Here is a 15,285-nt window from a genome sequence, read left to right on the forward strand (position 1 = left end):
ATTTATGGGGGAGGGGGGGGGGGGAGAAAAAAAAAAGGTGTGGGTGTGGGGAAAGAGAAGAGCTCCAGATCCCACAGGACACAAAGCAAAGCTTCATTCATTCCCTTGCTGCCGTGCTGTTCCGACGGCAGGTAGGGATGTTGGGATGTGCACAGCCCTACGGCTTTATGGGGTGCCTTGCTGGGAGCTGGGGGAGCAGATCTGCCCCAAAAGGGTATCCTGAGCCCTCACCGATGCTGAGGGGAGAAGGGAATGGGAGCTGCTGGGAAATGGGGCTTTGGTCCAAGCAAAGCTCTTGGCCACACGTAGGGTTGGAGGAGCATTGCATACATTGCTGGCTTCACCCGCTTGTTTCTTCTGCTCGGTGCCGCAACGACAGCGTGTTTGATGGTTCCTCCTGCTTAATAAATAGGATTAAGACCAGCAGCTGTAGCACTCACCGAAAATTAGGAGTTTCAGGTACAGATAAACTCTTTATGTGGCAATATCTCCTTACACTCACTTGTTTTTCCATTTAGAAAACTGGAAGTACCCATTTCGGCTTGATGCGAAGCAATCTTTAGATTTGATTACTTGGTTGGCTGGCCACTCTGAGGGATCTCACGCTTGGTTTGCTGGGGGAGCAACACTTGGAAAGGGGGGGAAATGAGGCCAGAGGCAGCTTTCCTGAGATGGGGTTCTGTCGGTGTGGGTGCCATGCCTGTCCCACACCTCCTGCCTGCACGCTCAAGGCATTGCGTTGGGGGAGTGGTGGGGATGAGCAGAACCTGAGCAGGAGCTGGAGAAGAGGAGAGCTCGAGGAAGAGCTGGAGAACGGCCTTTCAGTCCTTCACGGGAGCTTAGAAATAAGATGGAGACCAATGGCTTACGTGGTCTGAAAGTGCCAGGACAAGGGTGGATGGTTTTACACTAAGAGAGGTGAGATGTCAGGAGGAAATTCTTTACTCAGAGGTGGGTGAGGCGCTGGCACTGCTGCCCAGAGCTGTGGGTACCCCATTCCTGGAGGTGAGGAGGACACGGGTGGGCCCTGGGCAGCCTGAGCTGGGGTTGCACCCGGCCCATGGCAGAGGTTGGAGCTCGATGATCTTCAGGATCCCTTCCAACCCAACCATTCTCTGCTTCCATAAGAGTTCAGGAGGAGCCAGGCACAGCCCTGGGCAGCACCCAGCAGCCCCAGCTGCCCCACCATGCCCCATCGTGGCAGACCCTGCCACCTGGCATTTCACACCTCGGGGAGGGTGACATTTGCTTTGCGGCATTTACACGTTAGAAAGCTGGCATTTCACCCCTAGAGGAGGCTGATATTTATGAACCGGGGCACTGGCATTTCATTTATTGTTACCATCCAGTGATTCAGACAAGGTCGCTTAGCCAGAAAGGTCAGCCAGGGATCTGCTTTTCTTTGCTGCTTTCCTTTCTTTTTTTTCCCCCTCGAGGGAAAGAGGGAAAAACAAAGCAAAGCCACGCACCAGAACTGCTGATTGCCATTTTTCTTGCCTTAAAAGTGAAAGTCTGCTATGTTGAATACAAGTTTAAGGCTTTCCAAAGTCTTCCTTGCCAAGCTGCCTCCTGTAAGGTCCTTATTGCTTTTATTTTGCTGGGATTCCCTCTCCTACCTCCCAGTAACACAGTGTCTTCCTTTAGGACCACCCCTCTGCTCTGGTGCAGGCCAGTTCTCTCCAGCATCATCCTCTCCCTTGGCCTGAGAGCTGAGCTGAGGTCTATGTGATCTTCGACGCCTGGTCCAGGGGCCAAAACACCACCCAGAGCACAGGCTTCAAGTGCAGAGTTACCACACCAGGTGGTTTGGCAGTGCCCCGCTCAAGGTGGGCACATCCCCACTGAGACCACAGGGCTCTTGTTGGGCTGGGGCAATCTAGATGCTGCCAGGGCCTGGGAAGCGTAAATAAAATCAATAAGAAGCTGCTAAATTGTGCCTGAGCCCTGCGAGGAGCAGCACAGGGAGTGCTGGCTGCAGAGATGTATCTGCTGCCACTCGGCGTGCTGAGGCACATTCATTAAGTATCTTTAAGATGGATACACCCCCCGATTCACCTCCTGCAAAAGCCTGGGAATTTATTTCCTTCTGAACCATGCCATCAATCAGTGCTGACAGCACTGCCTCGTGCAGCGCAGCATTGGGCTGAGCAGCCCCAGCGGCACAGCACGGCACAGCACGGCACAGCATGGCACAGAGTGGCACAGCATGGCACAGCACGGCACAGCACGACACAGTGTGGCTCCCGCTGGGGGGATGTCGGCCCCGGGGTACCCCCCAGGATGGGGAACCCCATGGCTCAGCCCTTGGGCACTGCCTCCTGGAGGCTTCATTGCGCTGTAGGTGCCCTTGCGCTCCAACTCCAAGGTCTTTGCAGACACTGTTGACCATGCACAACTGGATTTGCCTTGCTTTTATCGGAGCAGGCAGGCAGGAGGAAGATGGATCCAATGACTGGTTGACATCCATGGTGCTTTTGGGGCAAAACCAGCCATTTTTGGTGCTGGCTGGAGACCCTGCTCGCAGCCAGCTCTGCGGAGTGCACGTTGCTTGGCATTATGCAGAGACCTGGGTTTGACTTCCTGCTGTAATTTCTTCTGAGGCTTTCAATTTTTTTCTCCCGTATCAGCTGGGAACCTCCCGACGATCCCCTAAGAGCGGAATAAAGACTTGTCAACCTTTCTTACACATTCATTAAGATGAAAATAACTCGGCGCAGCCCTTACAATGCTTGATTTTCTGCCGCTCCTGCGACGCCTGAGCCTTATTTGACTGACTAAAGAATCTTGAAGCTGAGGAAAGAAATAGATGAAGTGGTCCAATAGTCGGACCCGCGATGGGAGCTGCCCCTGAGCGGCAATGAGGGTCCCAAGGCAGCGCGGTGCCACCCGGCCCGGCTTTGTTCCGCCCGCTCCTCCCGCGGGTGCGGGGCTGTGCCGAGCCAAGAAAGGCATTGTGTGCCCTGTGATATGGAAATGAGCGGGGAGGTGAGGGCAGGAGCGAGGGTTTCTGATGGTAATGAGGCTTTCTTTCCCCGCACCAGCCCTGCCTTTCAAAGCGGGACCGTTTCAAGGTGTTGTAGTCATTCCCCGGCATCGTTTTAACCCCATCTTCCCCCTGAAGACAGATTTCCTCCCTCTCTGAGCTTAGTGGCTGCGGTTGGTAGTGCTCGTGGCTGCCGAAAAATGATGCCTTATTTTCAGCATCAACACCACCAAGGGCCGGGCGCTGCACTTTGGCCACAGCAACCCGAGGCAGCGCTACAGGCATGGGGCAGAGTGGCTGGAAGCTGTGCAGAGGAAAGGGACTTGAGGGTGTTGGTCCATGTTTGGCTGAAAACGAGCCAGCAGTGTGCCCATCTGGCCAAGAAGGCCAATGGCATCCTGGCTCGTGTCAGCAGTAGTGCAGCCAGCAGGAGCAGGGAGGTGATCATCCCTCTGTGCTCAGCTCTGGTGAGGCCGCACCTCGAGTGATGCGTTCAGTATTGGGCCCCTCACTGCCAGAAAGACACTGGGGCCCTGCAGTGTGTCCGGAGAGGGGAACAGAGCTGTGAGGGGTCTGGAGCACAAGTGTTATGGGGGGCTGTGGAGAAGAGGAGGCTCAGGGCAGACTTCATTGCTCTCTACAACTCCCTGACAGGAGGTTGTGGTGAGGTGGGGGTCAGCCGCTGCTCCAAGGTAACAGTGATAGGATGAGAGGTGATGGCCTCAAGTTGCAGTATGGAAGGGTCAGGTTGGATATCAGGAAACACTTCTCCAAAAGAGTGGTCAGGTAGTGGCACAGCTGCCCAGGGAGGTGGTGGAGTCACCATCCCTGGAGGTGTTCAAGAACCGTGGAGATGCGGCACGGAGGGACACAGTGGGATGGATCAACAGTTGGACTAGATAATCTCAGAAGTCTTTTCCACTCATAACGATTCTATGATGCTGGGGCAGCTTCACATGGTCACGGTGCCCCTCCTGCCATGGACCGCAGCACACTCAGTCCTGGCTGACTTTGAGACTGCAGATCTGGAATGCAGTTGTGTTGCTGTGGGGCACCGCCCCATCGTGCTGCCCCCGGGCTGTGAGCAGGGCTGCATCCCACTGAGCTTACCCACATCTCCCTCCCCAGCCAAAGCCCTGCAGCCAGCTGGTGGCTGCTCCCACCTGCCCGGCGCTGTTCAGCTGCCTTATTTCATCCTTCCTAATTCTACAAGACGTGGCAGTAAATCCATCGCGGATGCGCGGAACCATGTGGGGCGTTTAAGCGATCATTTGCATCCAGATGTGTTGATGGCTGTGGGGTATCTCCTGACAACGTGGGTTTGCTCTGTATATATCGCTCTGTGCTGAGCAGTGGAGCTAACATTTAGAATCAGGCTTTGAATTGCCAGAGCGAGCTGGCTGGGGCTGGGCCCTGCGGATGCATGGGGTGGGCCTGTGGGGGCTGCCAGCTCCTTACCAATGTATACATGTGCTTATAGGGGTGTAGGTGAGCAGAAGGAGGGTTATTTGGGGGCCTCCTTGGCACAAGACCTGTGGTTTGTAGCCATACCCTAAGAACTGGGGCAGGTTTCCCCCTCACCAGCTCCTCTTGCAGCCTTGGGCTTACTCAGTGTTCCCCCCATCAGTTCTGGGAAGCGGTGTGGCCATCACCCACTGGCCTGCCCTGGCTCCATCCAACACCTCTGCGGGAGATTTCTCTGCCAGCATCACCTTGCACGGGCCTGGGTGGATGAAATGGACTTTGCAGCCCCAAATCCCTTAATCTCCAGTATACTTAACTGTATTAGCCAGATTACAGGAGTCAGAGACACAGTAATTGCACTCGGCGGAGGACAAGCTCCGCATTTCATGCCGGGAGGAAACGCGCCATCCACTGCCTCTCTCCCACCCATCTCCACTGAAGTACAATGGAGCCGTGATAAGGACGTGTTAAACACGCCAAGAAATGTCACATCCCAAGTACAGCGCGGGCTCCCGATGTTAACCTGTCAGCCTGGCAATGCTGCAGGGATTGGAGGGGGGGTTCTCTCCTCTCCACCCTCCAGAAGGCTCTCTGCGCTGCCAGTGCCCAAGCAGGCACCGGGCCGTGAGCTGCCCCTTGGCAACACAGCCCCCTGCATCCCACCTCTTCCCACATCCTCCTGCCGCGGGGCAGGCTGAGCACAACCTGTTGCTGATGTGCTGATTTAAAGCCCCCCTGAAGATGGGTGACGTCAGGAACCCGTCTGTCATCTTTACGGCTGGCTGCCGGCGTGCCGCACACCCGCCGCTGCCGGTAACTGACTGCGGAGCGTGCTTTATTGTCTGAGGAGTACTTATGCAAACCAACACAATGGCTTAATAGGGAACACCTGGAGAAATCTCCAAAGAAAACGCTGTAAATTCCCCTTGCCTCGTATTTGCGGGAAGATTTTTGTCACGGATATTTATAATTGTTGTGACTCCTTTGCACGGGTTTGCGTGGCGTGCTGGGGGAGCTGGGGAGGCACCGAGCACCAGGTGTGCTCACACTAGGGTGGGTGCCAGCACCTCCACCCATGTGAAGGTTTCAGTTTCCCCCTCCTCGGCTCAGCACATCACCCAGCGAGGAGGTCAAGAGCTGAGCCAGGAGGGCTGAGCCCTGAGCAAGCCTGCCTATGGCTCAGCATGCCCTGTGTCTGTCCCCTGCTCAGCAGTGCCCCGTCAGGCCTGCATGCTGCTGGGTGGCCAGAAGCAGGACCCCGGTTGCTGGCACAGTCTTGCCAGCCTGCCTGCATTCCCTTTTGCAGTGCCCACCTCACTGACACATCTCTCTCTGCTCCCTTCCAGGTCTCACACCTAGCAGCGGGTCCCTGCAGGACTCCAGCTCCGGTAAGTGCAATGTGTTTCCTCCTTGCTGCTAGAGCACCCGTGTTGAGCTGGGGGGCAAGGTTCAGCCGTGGGGGCCGGGTTGCATTCCCCATTGCCAGGCTCTGCAGAGGGTCCATCCCAGAACCTTCCAGCACAATGCAAGTGCATTGCACGTGTGCTGGCACAGTTATCTCCCAGTCATGTACAAACTGTGCTTTTGTTGTTGCCTTTCTGCAGTCTGCAAAGGGGAACTGTGTGGGCATCTTCAGTCCTCACTGGGTAGACAATGCTGGCTGAGAACGTAGAAATTGCACTGAGTAATTCCATGGTGGAGGGCAGGGGGGATTCGGAGGAGCTCTGCAAAGATCAGAGAGCAAAGTGCTGGGCTGGAGCAGAACAGAGCCTGCCTGGGGATGTGGTGGGGCGGTAGGTTTGGATGTGGCTGGCTCAAAGCAGCCAGGATCTGGAAGAACCACGAAGGTCAGGGGTGGCAGCGCTGGCCATGCGACCTTTCCAGCAGTGTGCTCCTTGCAGCCACCCTGCTTGCTTTCTTCTTGTGAAGCACATATCGGGCCTGGCAGGTTCCCTGCTCCAGCAAAGGAACTCGGTAAACAAAGACAAAAACCCCTTTGGTTTATGTATTTCAAAATGAAGCATCCTGAGAAACCAGGCTTTAGATTGCACAGATGTACCCAAGGCCAGGCTCTGGGGACGCATGGCCTTGCATGGTCCTGGCTGGGGCTTGGGTCACACCACAGGACAGCGGTGCTGTGCATGTCCCCGTGACAGCTTTGCTGGGTGCAGCGAGGCCATTGCTGCTTCTTTGAGCCAGTCCTTCAGCCTCCTCTTTGTTTGATGTTTTTGCACTCCCGAAGTCACTCTGGGTTTTCTGAGTGTCATTTAAACCAGCAGAAAAGGCCCTGCTTCAGTGCAGAGAGAAATTAGCAGGGCTGCCTCCAAAGCAGCGGGGCCATCGCATGTTGTATTGCTTCCCTATCTGGCCTCTTTGACACGTTTTCTTTAAAAAGTACACATATCCAAAAGTGCATCTCCTCTGTTTGGCACTACCCGTAGGGCCGATAATTGAGTCCCACTGCACGCATTGGCACTGCTTCGTTGCTGCTGTCCCTGGTCCACGTGGCCTGGCTGAACTCCTGCTGCATCGCTTGCACAGACTGCAAACAGTTCCATCCATGCCAGGCTCCTTCCTGACTCCGGGCTCCTCCTGTGCTGTAGGCTGAGACAAGATGGTCAGACTGGAGAGGCATGGCTTTGATTTCCTGAAGGGAGGAAAGCACAGCGGGCTTCCTGTGCAACAGGTCGTGATGTATTGTCCAACAGGGGGCACAGATGCTGGAGCAAACCGCAGCGAATTGCTGCTGCCCGTGTTGGTTGTGCTTTGCAGGGGTGCAGAGGTGGCCCCTTGGGGTGCTGGATGGGGCGCCAACAGGGGGCACCTGCTGCTGGGATGACTGGCTCAGGGTATGGGGCACAAGCAGGGACACCACGGCCTGGCATCAGTTGTGCCAGAGTCAGAGCATGCGGCAGACCACTGGTGCACAGTGCCTGCAGCACCCTTTACTCCCCCCAAGGATGATCACCTGCAGTTCTTCCTGGCCTTCTCATCTCCTTCTGATTCATGCACCCCATCTCCCAGTGGTGTCGTATCGTGGTTCCCCAGATTGCTATCCATGTGAGAGCAGTGCAACCCAAGCTGCTGTGCCTGCCGTGCGCTCCTGCCTTCCTCTTCTGCTGCTGCTGCACAAGCTGCTGTGCAAGCACCTGCAAACCTAAAGGTGCCCATGGGAGGGCTGGGCATCCACCTGGTCACACGCAGTGCCTCCGTTCTCTGAGGAAAAGGCCAAGCAGGAGCCCCAGAGCACTCAGTGCCCTGCATTGGTGTGCTGGTGTTGGGAGAGCCGTGCCGTGCAGCGCTGTGTCAAACAGCATCACCGCTTTGGGCACCGCTCCAGCGCAGAAACTCTGTCAATGGGTGGTGAGCAGGCTGAGCTTTCCCAGGGCAGGCCTGGGTGACGTCAGGAAGCAGCAGGCAGTGCTGCCATCCCAGGCAGTTCCTCGCAGAGCTGCAGCCCGTGATGGATCAGGAGCTGCCAGCCTCCGCCTGGCTGCTCGCAGCGCGGTGATGGAGGGCACGCAAGCACGTGTATTTCACAGGACAGCTGTGGGGTGGAAAACAGCCCCAGAGGGAGAAGAGGGGTGCGAGGCAGCCGGGTGGCACGGCCTCCCCCAAGCACAGTAAGCATCTCAAGGCTGCTTCTCCCCAAACCTTCTTACTCTCCTTCTGCCACACGGCGCTCCCCAGCTTCGGCTGCGTGTGTGAGTGGCGATAGAAGCTCGCTGCCCACGCAGGGCTCCTCTCCAGCACCGCGCTTAATTGCAGCCGAACGCGGCGAGCTCTCCTCCCGGCGCTGCCCCGAGCGCGGCTCCGCGCTGCCTTCGCCTTCACCCCCCTGCGCTCGCTGCTCAACCCCCGCCGGCTGCGCGGCCGTCACGTGCCGGTGAGAAACGAGCTTCATCTGCACTGCAAATTAATCACATTGTCATGCTGGCAGGGGATGAGGCAGCTGCACGAAACGCCCGGCTCTCAGGCTAATTTATCACGGCGGCCGCGCGCAGAACCGCTCCGCGGCTCCGGCCGGGCAGAGCGCCGGTGTCGGTGCGGGCATCCCTGGGGAGATCCGCGTTCGTGGCTCTGCCTCTGCTTTGCGACCAGAGGAGCCTGCCGGGAGGCGGCTGCGGAAAGGCGAAGGGCTGAGGCGCAGTGACGCAGCTGCCCTCTCTGCTGGAGATGCCGCTTTGCCAAAGCGGCCCAGCGGAGCCGCCCGCTGCGCCCGCCGTCCCCAGCAGAAGCGACGCTTGTAGGGTGAGCACGTGAAGAAACGATCCCCGGCCTTCCATGGCGCTTGTGGCTGGTGGAAGTGGGAGGTGCCTGGCTGGGCTGACGTCTCTCTCTCCCTTAATGACTGCAGCGCTGCTCGTCAGAAGCAGAACCCGCACGGGCTGTGCGCTGCAGCAGCGTGCGCGTCTGTGACGTGCTGCTGCGAGAGTGTGGGAGCAGGGCAGGGCTGCTCGGCTGTGCTCCGTGTCCTTATATACCAGCATCGGATATGGGGCATCAGGGATGGCGGCGGGCGTACTGCCCGCTCCTGGTGCTGCACAGACGGATCGATGCGCATCTTTGGGGATCCGGATCATCCATTGATAAGCCCTGCGTTGTGACTGCGTGCTGCCCCTCTCCGTGTCAGCACGGGTCTGGGGCTGAACCTGTGCTCTCTGCCTGCTGCCCAGGCTCCTCCTGCCCCCTCCCTGCTGGGAGAGGCTGGGCGCTGTGGCTCCAGGGTCACGCTGGTCCCCGTATCCTCTTTTCTTACGTCCATGCCTAGGACAGACATGGGTTGCTCAGATGTATTCACTGCCACTTGTCTTATGGCAATTAATTACTGACTGCTGACAGTGCTTTGCTCTGGAGTGCTCGTTAACTAATTGGACACCTTCCAGCGAACCCCCTGTGCTGGGGAAGCCGCACGTTTGCTGCCGGCTCCTCCGCTGCTCTGTCTGCTCGGAGCACTTGGAGGAGGCAGTGGGTGCTAGCTTTGGGCTGCTGGATAGCGGGGAGCAGAGCAAAGAGTTGCACAGGCGCCGTGGTGCAGTGATGGTGGAGTCCTCACTCGGGCTCTTGGCTGCCCAGAGAGAGCCCTACTGATCAGGATAGACAGACGTTGCCAGGGACAGACCCACAGGAGGCAGAGCAGCTCGCCCACAGCGTGCTCAGAGCCACCATGACGCCTCTGCCCAAGGAAGAGGCTGAGCTCTGTGCTCTGCCTTTGGCTCACTGTGTTTTTCTGCTTCCTTGAGCTTTTGCACCCTCAGCCAGAGCGGGAGCTGCTGGGCTGCCCTGGGCCGCTCCTGGCACACCACGCAGCCAGCTCGAGGGAGCTGCAATAACCTGATAGGGCTCTGCAGAGCCTGATTCCTAGCCCTGTAATTAAACACCCAGCTGTTGAGGTCTTTTATGTGTATTCAAATTGAAACTTGGCAGGCTCCTGACTAGCGGGGAGCCGGATTCGGTGGCCAAGGAGATCTGTTGCGCTCGCACAGTAAACTCCATTCTAGCCTGGCCAGGATGGGCAACAACCCATGCCAGCCAGAAACGCTTGTAGGGTGGAAGGCACTGCTGCTGTAGGGTCCCTTGGCCCTACGCGTGCAGTTCCTCAGCCAGAAGGCATCCCTGCAGCCCTCCAGTGGGGCACACACTGGGGATGGAGAGCACATGGAGGGAGCCGTGGGGCAGAGCTGAGCCGCAGGTGCCCTGCCCAGGGGACACTGCTCCTTGGGTTGGTCCATCAGCAGCTTTAACGGGCGCGGAAGTAAATGTCACTTACCAAATTTATGGAGGAGATGCCTCACTAGTCTCCTTTTTAAGGTTATAATAAAAATTAAACCACGTTTTCCCCCAAGGGGGAACTGCAGACTGGCGCCGTAAAAAACCCATCGCCGTGTGTTGTGGAGCGGCACGTGAGCGCGTGTGCGGGGCGAGCAGGACCACAGGCAGGGCAGCACAGCAGGCTGTGCTCACGTGGCCGCTGATCTGAGGAGAGCCGTTATTTTTTATATGTATATTTTTATATCATAATTTCCTGGCCGCATAAAAAAGCCCAGGCAGTTACACGAGCTGGGAGCGGAGCTTCCAGTATGAAAACCTGGCACATGGCTTATTTATGCAAGCCGAGCTGCAGTGCATAAATGCACCTCCCTCTCCTCCAGCCTCGCAGCGTAATGATGGTGTGGAGAAGCCTTCCTCCAGGCAGGCTCCTTTCTCCAGCGCCATGCAGAGGGGTCTCCCTATGCTTGCCAAGGGGGGTCCGTTCTGCCCCATATCCCCAGCTCTGGTTTATCAACGTGCCTCAGCAGGGAGCTGGGCACTGCCTCCCACTCCTGCTCGGTCGAGCCATCGGAAGCCCGGTGGGACTCATGACTGCAGAGCCGCGTGGTGCCAGCACCATCCACTCAGAAGAGGCATTTCTTTGGGGTTAAGCTTGGCTAGGAGCTCAGCCTGCCTCTGTGCCGCCTGGCTGGGCCGGGAGCCGGGCCTGGGGATGTTCATCAGCTCTGGCAGCGGAGCTAATGCGATTAAGGGCTTTTCTTGCCCTCCGCTCAGTGCTCGTTAACATTTGCCTTCTAAGGCGTTTATGAGCATCGCCGTTCATCTGGCCTCAGCTTTGGCTTTTGATAAGACGTGCCCACGGCTGGAGGCTGGGGAAAGGCTTCCCGAACCCACGGCCGAGTCGGGGCAGCAGAGGGAAGGGATGCAGCCAGGGAGCCGCATTGCGTAACACTCTGGGAAGGAGGGAGCCCTACTTACAGCTGGGGAAGGCGGGCGCCTGCAGCCCACCAACAGAGACCTACAAACAGCTTCCTGGGGAGTCGCAACCCCAACCTCCGCGCAGGCGGGGAGACGAGCCCGTTTTGGAAACCTCCTTCCCAGCTCCGTCGATCCAGGACCCGGGGAGGTATTTTTACTTAGTCTTGCAAGTAGGTCTCGAGGCATCTCTAAGTGGGTGCTTCACAGCCTGCGTGCAAATAAAGTCTGCCCGTGTGCCCTGCGAACCCAACCCAGCAATAATCCTGGGGTTCGCTCCGCCTTCTGCTCGTGCTCTTCTTCCCCTTCACACCTTCCCCAGCAAGCAGGGGACATGGACATTTCCACGTGGAAGCTGCTCGCAGGAGGTGCTTTTGTGCTTTCTGTGCTGAAATGTTTCAGTCTGCACTGAGCCACATCAGAAAGGGTGGTTTTTTTTTCCTGAATATTCTAATTCTTTCACCAAGAGAGACAAAAAGAAAAGAATTTCCCATGGAAATTGCATTTCCTATTTGGAAACAGGCTGTTAGACACCTGTCAGCACTATAGAAGGCTGCTTTTCCAGGGCTGATGCCTCAGATGGACTGATTTCAGTATCCAGAATGATGCGTGCTTTCATTCATCCCGTTCCCTGGGTTGGAGCTTTCATGGTTTTCCTTCCCACTGGTGGACCCTGCAGAGCCGGCTGCTGCCGCCTGGCTGGGCCGAACAAGCAGGGCTCTCATCTCTGCCTGCCTGCCCATTTCCACCAAACCTCCAGGAATTCAATGTCTTTGAGGTTTCTAGCTGTCACTCACCTCCTATCGAGTTTGACTGCCGAGTTGGAGAGGGACTGGGGGAGACAGGCAACATGCTGAGCGCGTGACTGCAGAAACCTCGCTTTCGTAGGGAAACCTGGTCAAAAATGGAGAAAACCACTAAAAATCTTCATTTTGGAGGCTTTGCTTTGCTCTAGCTGCAGGTGGCTGCTGCCCATACCGTGTGGCAGGTGGAAGGTTGGCAGGAAAAACGCGGTATGAGCATCTCCATCAGCACTGTGCATTTCCAGGGCATACCCACCCAATTGGAGCCATTCTTTATCAACCATGGAGGTTTATATTAAAAGCCCTCCTTGTGATCAGTCTATTACGCTGCACATTAAGGCAAAATGTTAGCAAAACAGCGTAGATGCCACTAAAATACCTTCTAAAAGCAATGAACTGGGTTCATAGAATCACTAAGGTTGGAAAAGACCATGAAGATCATCTAGTCCAACCATCAGTGGGAGCCCAGGCAGGAGGAGGAGGGTGGCATGGATGGGGCTGGGATGCTCACACAGCTGGTGCCTGCTCTTACAGCCACTCCTTCCCTTCCCTTCCCTTCCCTTCCCTTCCCTTCCCTTCCCTTCCCTTCCCTTCCCTTCCCTTCCCTTCCCTTCCCTTCCCTTCCCTTCCCTTCCCTTCCCTTCCCTTCCCTTCCCTTCCCTTCCCTTCCCTTCCCTTCCCTTCCCTTCCCTTCCCTTCCCTTCCCTTCCCTTCCCTTCCCTTCCCTTCCCTTCCCTTCCCTTCCCTTCCCTTCCCTTCCCTTCCCTTCCCTTCCCTTCCCTTCCCTTCCCTTCCCTTCCCTTCCCTTCCCTTCCCTTCCCTTCCCTTCCCTTCCCTTCCCTTCCCTTCCCTTCCCTTCCCTTCCCTCCCTGCTGGCTGGCAGCCCAGCACCAGGCATTCAGTGCTTTTCCTTTTGGTGTTTTTCAACGACAACAAGTCTTTTATCTGTTGACTGTGCAACAGTGCTGGAAACAAAGCCCTACAAATCTTGCAGCTTTTCATAGCCACCTCTGCCTCCTGGGCCGCCTGTTTGCAGCTGGGGGTGTACCTCGAGCTACAGGAGGGCGTGGGTGCAGGGGGACAGGAACAGGGGGAGAGGGATATGGGGACAGGGATATGGGGACAGGGACGCTGGGATAGAGGGGACCACAAAGCCCAAAGCTGTCTCCGCTCAACTCACAAGGGTTTGCAATAGGAAAGGGGAGGCAGGGGTGGATCGGCAAGGCAAAGCGTCTCGTTTTGCTTAATGATGACTGACTGTGACAGCCCGCATCTTTAGTTTGAAAAGTATCTGCGAGGTGCAGGCTGCTTCTCTCAAACGGGATAATTATGTTAATTAAAAATGCCTTCTTTATAGCAGTTCTGATTAATAAGAACAGCTCCGATGCTCTCTTTAAAAGCACCAGCCTTCTGTTGTGCAGGAAAGTGGGCTTTTCCCAGCGATGGATGGCTATGGGGCAATGCAGGGCAGGATGGTGTGCCACTCCTGCAGCCCTGGGCAAGGATTGCATGCCTGCCCAGAGCCACACAGGGGAGCATTGGCAGCACGGCGAGGCGCCAGCCAGTAGAAATGCCGCTCGTGTCTCTAATTGCTGTTTATTTCCTCTGCAAAGTAGTGGGGTAATTAACAAGCTCCCAATTAAGAAAAATTGCCTGGAGGGGAAAAACAGGTAGCGGTGCCAAGAGGGCTGGGCTGTTGCCAGGGCACGGGGCAGGGTGCTGGCCCTCCTGCTGGCTGCTCTGCTGGGATGTGCCCTGGGGACACTGGGGCACCGGAGGGCACAGTGGTTCCCCATGGGCCAGGTGTTGGAGCCACACGCAGCCAGCTGTGACCCCTGCCACGATGCGGGGCAGCTGGGTCACCGCACCAGCTGCCAAGTCCTATGGGAACAAGGCTCGTGGAAACACCTGGCAAGGAGGAGCAGCTGGGTGTCAGCCCTGCAGCATTTGGGGTGCCCACCTGTGCCCTCCGGCTCCCTCGCCCCGTGTGTCTGCGCCCCATGGTTGCCCCCCGCCCCCAGGCTGGGCTCCGTGCCTCTTCTCGCTGCCCCGTTTACCTCTGCTATATTTACATGTCTATTTTATGATTTCAATTTTTAATGCTTCTGCTCTTTGAAGATGCTTAATGCTTTGGAGTGGAACATTTTCTTCTGAGTCCTGAGTGCCAATTGAGGACAGACCAATAAATCAGCTAATAACTGGAACCTCATTTTCTGCTCCCGTGGCTGCCAGTTAACCCTCCTGGTGCTGCTCAGCCCTCCCGATGCCTCCCCTCTCCCATCCTTCAGGCCACGCCACGTCGCTGTGGCTGCCCTGCCACCAGCTGGGTTGGCTCCGTAATGTGGTGCTGCCACAATCCAGCACCTCCACTGTGCCCCTGAGGAACAACATCCGCACAAACTCCTCTCCCACTGCTTGCACAGGTGCTCCTGAGCCTGGCAGTGCTGGAGGAACCCTCTGGGAAGGCATCCAGTCCAAGATGAACCTCCGGCCAGGCGCTGCGAGCCCAACGGAAGGCAGCAGGGCAAACCTTCTGCCCTCCCGGTGGTTGCCCTGCTCAGCGTGGCGCACCCTGGCCTGGATCTGCTTTTTGCCAAGCCAACAGCCCTGGCTGCCCGTCCCGCTGTCATTGCTCCCAGCGAGCGCTGGGAAGCAGGCATCAGAGCCCCACCATGCTCTGCACTGTGCTCCACTATGTTTATCCACAGTTATAACGCTCTGACATGGCTGCAGTTTCCAAAGCCACGTGCAGATGCTTAACTACCCACAGCAGTGCTTTCCTGCACGTTGAGTGCTGCCCTTTGTGCTATGGGGACCTGGATCCTCTGCAACCACAGGGCTCTGTGCTCCAGCCCTGGGCAGGCAGAGCATTGTACAGGCTGGGAATGGAGGCAGAGGTACTGGGATACAATTTTCTGTTGGAAAATACATTTTTTATCAGCTCGCATTATCAAGAGCAGCACGCAGCATTCAGATGGGAGAGCCTTGAAGCAAATCATTTTGACTTCCGTCTGTTGACAGTGTCCAGGAAATTCAAATGCATCTCAGCGATGCGACGTGTTTTGACTTTTATGTTTTAATTTCACATCCAGGTTATAGTTAACGTTTTCTTTTTTTATGGTCTGCTGTTTGAGCAATGAAAGCCTTTTCCCCTTACTGCAATGTCTCCCAGCAGAGGCGGTGCTCTGGCTTTTCCTGGGCCCTGTTCTGCAGATGATTTGGATTCATTTCGCTCGGAGCCAAGGAAGACTTTTAATTTAGGAGCCTCACACAGAGCAGTTCCCAACA

The 15,285-nt window shown here is 56.6% G+C and overlaps 1 protein-coding gene across 9 annotated transcripts in view; it reads left to right on the forward strand.

Moving 5' to 3' along the window:
• Window positions 1–15,285, forward strand: part of LINGO1 (leucine rich repeat and Ig domain containing 1) — a 99,938-nt gene that overhangs the window by 29,035 nt on the left and 55,618 nt on the right. For all 9 annotated transcript variants that reach the window (XM_046898994.1, NM_001024577.2, XM_046898996.1 and 6 more), the window contains one exon: window positions 5,794–5,835. The gene's annotated coding sequence lies outside the window, so the exon portion shown is untranslated. The remainder of the gene's footprint in view (window positions 1–5,793; window positions 5,836–15,285) is intronic.

Source organism: Gallus gallus, chromosome 10, assembly GCF_016699485.2.
Source record: "Gallus gallus isolate bGalGal1 chromosome 10, bGalGal1.mat.broiler.GRCg7b, whole genome shotgun sequence".
Lineage (NCBI taxonomy): Eukaryota > Metazoa > Chordata > Aves > Galliformes > Phasianidae > Gallus > Gallus gallus.